Source organism: Rattus rattus, chromosome 9 (genome assembly GCF_011064425.1).
Source record: "Rattus rattus isolate New Zealand chromosome 9, Rrattus_CSIRO_v1, whole genome shotgun sequence".
In the NCBI taxonomy this organism is placed as follows: Eukaryota; Metazoa; Chordata; class Mammalia; order Rodentia; family Muridae; genus Rattus; species Rattus rattus.
In genome coordinates, this window is record NC_046162.1 from 39,180,302 (window position 1) to 39,187,360 (window position 7,059).

A 7,059-nucleotide genomic window follows, 5' to 3' on the forward strand; every position below is an offset into this window, starting at 1 on the left:
CACAGTACAGTCCTCGTTTCTAGCCTTCCTCATCAGTAGGTGTAGGCATTTGAGCATTAGGAATGGTCAGCAGATCTGGCATCAGTACACATGGCTTTAGCGTCCTGGAACTCACACAATCCTTCACAATTCTCACATAAGAAAACAAAGTGGACCAGAAGTTGGTAACAAATTCTGCTTCAATTCAGAGAGGTGTTAGTGGTATTGAACATGGCTAACCAACCCATATTTTGTAAGGTTTTACCCTTTGAGAGGTCTTAGCTTTGCCCTTAATTATAATTTCTTTGTTAAACTTACATTTCCCCAAATCAGCCTCCTAAGCACCCCTTCACCTCCTCGTTCCTGAGCGTGTAGATCAGATGGTTGAGGAAAGGGGTCACAATGTTTTAGAAGAGGGTGAGGAATTTGCCTTGGTCCTGGGAGGAGCTGTTCCCTAGCTGCATGAACATCCAGATGACATTTCCGTAGAAGGGCAAGACTACGCAAGTCACAGGTGTAGAAGATTTTGTGCCTTCCTGAGGACAACTGCATACAAGACACAGCCCTCATGATTTAGAAATAAGAAAACAAGATGAACCCCAGATGGGACAGCACAATGCCTATTTCCAGGAGGAAAGTAAAGCCTTCAACAATAGTTGTGCTGGTACAGGCCACTTGATGAGGGCTGGCATTTCACAGAAAAAGTGGTCTACTCTGAAATACCCATAATGAGGCAACCACAAGGTCCTTGGGGACATAATCAAAAAGTTGACCACACCATACCTCAAGCAAGAGACACTAAAATTCTACAGAGCCTTGGACTTATGAAGATGATGTAGTGTGGGAGCTTGCAGACTGCCACAAAGTGGTCATAGACCATGACAGCCAGCAGCAGGCACTCCACACACTCCAGGCCTAGGAACAGGACCAGCTGCAGAGCACAACCCATGTAGCTGATGGTCTTGTCTGGCCCGCTGAGGTTATAGAGCAGCTGTGGGATGGAGCTACTGGTGTAGGTGAGGTCCAGAAAGAACTGGGGAAGAAGTACATGGGGGTGTGCAGGTGCGGGTCCAGCCTGGACACCAGGATGATGGTGCTGTTGCCTAGCAGGATCAAAAGGTAGGCAGACAGGATGATGGTGAAGTGGACCCTCTCCAGCTGGGGCCGGTCAGAGAAGCCTATAAAGACGAAATGGCTGAAGGTGCTGTCGTTCACTGCGCCCATCTCTACTGCACATGGGGAAGAGGAAAAAACAGAGAGATAAATAAATTAATTCATAATTCATGATTAATTCATAATTAATTACTAATGATACTTAAATTTCTGGTAAAAATGACCCATTTGTGCATAGTTTACAGGTTACTTATAGAAGTACATACAACACTTCTCACTAGATGATCGGGAATCCTGTCAAAACAACACAAAACCTGAAAATAAGTTTTCAACGAATAAAATATTGGCCAAAATTAAACACAAAAGCATTTTGTGGATGAAAAGAGCAGACTAAGCTTGCAAACAATATGCTCGGGCTGTCTTCTGAAGCAAGGGCTCTGCATGTGTGTGTTTGGATAAAGTCTCAGGATGTTCAGGAATATACTATTATTCAAGGTTGGCTTCAGATTTATGGAAAACAATCTACTCCTTCCGTATCTTTTGGATATGAAAATACATTTCCCAATTTGAGGAAATCAGTATACTTTTAACTTGTTGGAATACGTTATTGCTATTGTGATAGCCAAACATGCTTCACCTCATGCCAGGCGTCCACCTTGTAACTGCTAGCTATTTCTTTCTGACCCGAGTCCCTGGGAGATAAGACCTCACTCACCCTGACTCAGAGACCCCCCCACCCAATAATGGATAGCTGTGACTACTTAACTTGTTATGATTTGACTAATTGAGTTTTGTGGCTTCTGTAACTTTCTTATTAAGATGCCCAAATATCACTTCACTTGGTAGAACAAGGTAGATAGTGAAGATCTCGTGCTTTCCCCTTTAAAAATCCTTCCCTCACCTCATTTCTCAGAGCAGTCTCAAATCTGCCTCAGAGATTGTTCATCATGCTAGCAAATAATCCATAGATCTTTTAATTAATTAATTAACATCCAACACACTACTCCCTCTCCTGGTCATTCCCTCACAGAATCCCCCTGGACAACCCCCCAACCCTGGCACACCAAGTCTTTGCCAGTTTCAGCACATTCTCTCCCACTGAGGTCAGACAAGGCAGCCATGAAGACCAAGTAGCATGTCTGCTACATATGTGCTGGAGGCTCCATACATCACAAGTATGTTCTTTGGTTGACGGTTTAGAGTCTGAGAGCTTCCAGTGGACCAGGTTTGTTGACTATGTTGGTTGTCCTATGGGGCTCCCATCTACTTCAGTGTCTTCAGTCCTTTTGCCCACTCTTTCATAAGTGTCCCCAACCTCCATCTAAAGTTTGGCTGTGGGTATCTGGATCTGTTTCAGTCTGCTACTGGTAGAGCCCCTCAGAGAACAGATTTACTAGGCTCCAGGCTGCAGGTAGAACAGAGTATCACGAATAGTGTCAGGGATTGCTGCTTACCCATGGGGTGGGTTTCTAGTTGGGCCAGTTATTGGTTGATCACTCCTTCAGTCTCTGCTTCAACCCTGCATTTCTTTTAGACATGATAAATTTCAGGTTGACAGTATTTTAGGTGAGTTGCTGTCCCTATCCTTCCACTGGGGGTCATTCCTGGCTACAGCAAGTAGCCTCTCCAGATTCTATGTCCCCACCGTTAGACCAGGTTCACATGTACCAGCTCCTGGAAGCCTCCTCTATCCCAGGTCTCTGGGACTACTTCCTAGGGATTTCCATGCCCACACCATAACTGCAGATTTCCACTCATTCTCCTGGCCCTCAGGGCCTATCTCCAGTCTCTCCCTGTACCTTATCCTGTCTTCCAAGTCCTCTTCCCCCACCTCTTCCACACATTTTCCTCCCTCCCTCTACCTCCCATGACTATTTTGTTTCCCCTTCTAAGTGTGATTCAAGCATCCTTGCTTGTGCTTTGCTTCTTGTCTAACTTGTTTGTGTCTGTGGAGTGTATCATGGGTAGTCTGTACTTTGTGACTTATATCTGCTTATCAGTGAGAATGTACCATGAATGTCCTTTTGGAGTCTGGGTTACCTCACTTAGGATGATATTTTCTAGTTCCATCCATTTACTTCATGATGTCCTTGTTTTTAATATCTGAATAATATTTCAAATGAACCACATTTTCTGTAATCATTCTTTAGTTGAGAGACATCTGGGTTATTTCCAGTTTCTGGCTATTATGAATAAAGCTGCTATGAACTAGTAGAGCACTTGTCCCAGGGTTATGATGGAGCATCTTTTGGGTATATGCCCTGGAGAAGTATAGCTCAGTCTTCAGATAGAACTATTTCCAATTTTCTGAGAAACTGCCACTTTATTTCAAGAGTGGTTGTACAAGTTTGCAATCCCACTAGCAGGGGAGTAGTATTCATCTTTCTCCACATCCTCACCAGTATGTGCTGTCCCTTGAGGTTTTAATCTTAGACATTCTGTGGTGCAAGGTGGAATCTGGGGTCCATTTTCATTTGCATTTCCCTGATGACTAAGGTCTTTGAACATTTCTTTAAGTGCTTCTTTGCCATTCACCATTCTTCTGTTGAGAATTACCTGTTTAGCCCTGTACCCCATTTTCATATTGCATTATTTTGTTTTTTGAGACTAACTTCTTGAGTTCTTTATATATTTTGAATATTGTGAGCACCAGTCATCCTCCTGTCTCTCACAGCTAGGAGCCGGGGTACAGGTATTAACAAGACACCAGGCTTGGTACATGGGTGCTGAGACACCATTGTGGATATTGTGATTGCTCTTACTCTGCTGAGACACCTCATCGGTCCATGGTTTTATTACTGAATATTATCTACTATAGCACTGCCAGGCCCCTTCTGCAATCCCTAGGGCTTCTCACATGGATTGAGGGAATCTTCAGAATGTACCTGACTTTGTTTTCTGCTTCTTAATATCCCAAACTGTGTATTGGTTTTATTTATTTATTTATTTATTTATTTATTTATTTATTTATTTATTTATTACAATCTAGATGTATCTTCACCATAGATTTGCTACCCAAACCCTTGGTTTGCATTCACTGAAAATGAAGATTCCTGCCACGGGCACTGTTGTAAAGTGTTGAATATTGCATTTACTGGAAACCTAGGACTCAGCTGTCCTCAGAGGTTGAACCCACATAGGCTTCCTCTGGATCCCAACTCCAGTTGTCACTCAGTCCATGCCCCTGCTTCTTCTCATTTTCCACATGAGGAAGGGTCACTGATGCCACCTCAGTGTGCAAGAACATTAATCCCATTCAATCTTACTGCAACTCCCTTTGATTAAAAAAACTTGGTTTTACCAGGGAGAGATTAAATGGGCACTTAGAAATAACCCAATTCATTCTTCACGAGGTACAATGAAGTATCAGCACCAGGGAATCTGGGAAGAGTGAGTCTACTTCAGTTATCAAGATGGTTTTCAGGGATAGATGCTGAATGCTGGAACATACCAAAGCCTAGATTATTTGACTCCTAAAATATCATACAGTTGCTTTGGGTTATCTATATATTTCAGTTCATTGCTTATGTGCAACTGTGTGTATCTCATTTTCAAACTTCCAATTGTGACTGTTACTAATTTGAACAAAAATTTGAGGAACACTCCTCCATTGTTAGTGGGATTACAGACTGGTATAACCATTCTGGAAATCAGTCTGGAGGTTCCTCAGAAAATTGGACAATGAACTACCTGAGGACCCAGCTATACCTCTCTTGGGCATATACCCAAAAGATGCCCCAACATAGAACAAAGACACATGCTCCACTATGTTCATAGCAGCCTTATATATAATAGCCAGAAGCTGGAAAGAACCCAGATGCCCTTCAACAGAGGAATGGATACAGAAAATGTGGTACATCTACACAATGAAATTCTACTCAGCTATCAAAAACAATGACTTCATGAAATTCATAGGCAAATGGAAGGAACTGGAAAATAAAATCCTGAGTGAGGTAACCCAATCACAGAAAAACACACATGGTATGCACTCATTGATGGGTGGCTATTAGCCCAAATGCTTGAATTACCCTAGGTGCACAGAACACATGAAACTCAAGAAGGATGACCAAAATGCAAATGCTTCACTCCTTCTTTAAAAGGGGAACAAGAATACCCTTGGCAGGGAATAGGGAGGCAAAGTTTAGAACAGAGACAGAAGGAACACCCATTCAGAGCCTGCCCCACATGTGGTCCATACATATACAGCCACCAAACTAGATAAGATGGATGAAGCAAAGAAGTGCAGGCTGACAGGAACTTGATGTAGATCTCTCCTGAGAGACACAGCCAGAGTATGGCAAATACATAGGCGAATGCCAGCAGCTAACCACTGAACTGAGAATGGGACCCCCATTGAAGGAATCAGAGAAAGGACTGAAAGAGCTTGAAGGGGCTTGAGACCCCATATGAACAACAATGCCAACCAACCAGAGCTTCCAGGGACTAAACCACTACCCTGTACATGGACTGACCCTGGGCTCCAACTGCATAGGTAGCAATGGATAGCCTAGTAAAGGCACCAGTGGAAGGGGAAGCCCTTGGTTCTGCCAAGACTGAACCCCCAGTGAATGGGATTGTTGGGGGGAGGGTGGTAATGGGGGGGATGGGGAGGGGAACAGCTATGTAGAAGGGGAGGGGGAGAGGTTAGGGGGATGTTGGCCTGGAAACTGGGAAAGGTAATAACAATTGAAATGTATATAAGAAATACCCAATTTAATAAAGATGGAGGAAAAAAGAAACTCTAAACCTACTGTTTGAAACCTTGATGATAAGGCTGGAGAGATGGCCCTTCCAGAGATCCTGAGTTCAATTCTCATCATTCACATGAGGGCCCACAAAAATTTGTAACTGGGGGTTGATGCCCTTTACTGGTGTGCACATATTCAGACAGAAACCCCATGTAAAAAATACATACATAAATAAATATTTTCTTAAAACATTTGAGCAATAATTTTGAATACTACTTTAAATTCTTTTCTAAAATGGAATCCAGACACCAGCTCTAATGAGGCACATGTTCTGAACAGTGTATTTAATTGTGGATGAGAGACTAGTTTTCCCAGAAGGGATGAGACAGAACTCCCATGAGTTCCAAACTTCATCAGGTAGCCAGGTCCTTGGAGAGATGCAAAGCATTTACCAAGGTGAGAAAAATGTCAGTGTTTTTACTTCACACCTACTTTCCACTCAAATTTTTAGTGCTGACTGAAGGTCTGTTTATGTAAGGCAAAAGCAACAACTTCCAAATTCACATAATAGGCATAGATCCTAAAATATGGTTGAGATTAGAGGCCATGAGAGTATAGACTTTTGACATTAGAAGATTTCCTCTGGTGAATTCCTTTCTCAGAGCACATCGCCTTTCTTTTCTATGTGTTTGGTATAAAATGATCACAAATATTACAATTTCATTTAAAAGGTCATCGAGGAAGGCATAGGTGTAATATTTTGTAACTGTCTGTCAGTGGGAGTGAACTTTCAGGCAGTCAGCATTTGCAGGTCTGTTTCCCTGTAAACTTTCTAGATAGACGACTTTCTGCAACAAAGACTGTATAGATCACAGTCATTACTGAATGGGTTTTCCTAGGATACGACACAAAACCCATATCCTTAGACATCTGGAGGAAAGTGCCCATTGCTCTCTGCTATGAGCAAGGCTCAGGTGTGTGGGGACAAGAAGGTTGGTTCCCAGCTCATTCCTTCAGCTGCCAAGGAGCTCTGAAGTCAGCGAAGTGCTGAAGTGAAGAGAACTGAGTGAGAATGGGTGAGAAGACACAACTCATCACACCATGCTGGCTCAGGTAGATCTAACTGGCATCACCTTTTACAGCACACTGCATCCTTTTCTTGTTGGCTCCTGTTCTGATTTTGATTCATTCCAGGCTAGAATCAGTTCTAGATATTGCTTTGAAAACATGTGCATTGTGAAAGTGTGAGCAGCCAAGTCACTCAGACTCCACAGACTGT

At 42.8% G+C, this 7,059-nt stretch overlaps 1 pseudogene; it reads right to left on the reverse strand.

Moving 5' to 3' along the window:
• Positions 1-308: 308 nt before the first annotated feature.
• LOC116910279 lies at positions 309-1,203 on the reverse strand (annotated as a pseudogene).
• Between the last annotated feature and the right edge of the window lie 5,856 nt (positions 1,204-7,059).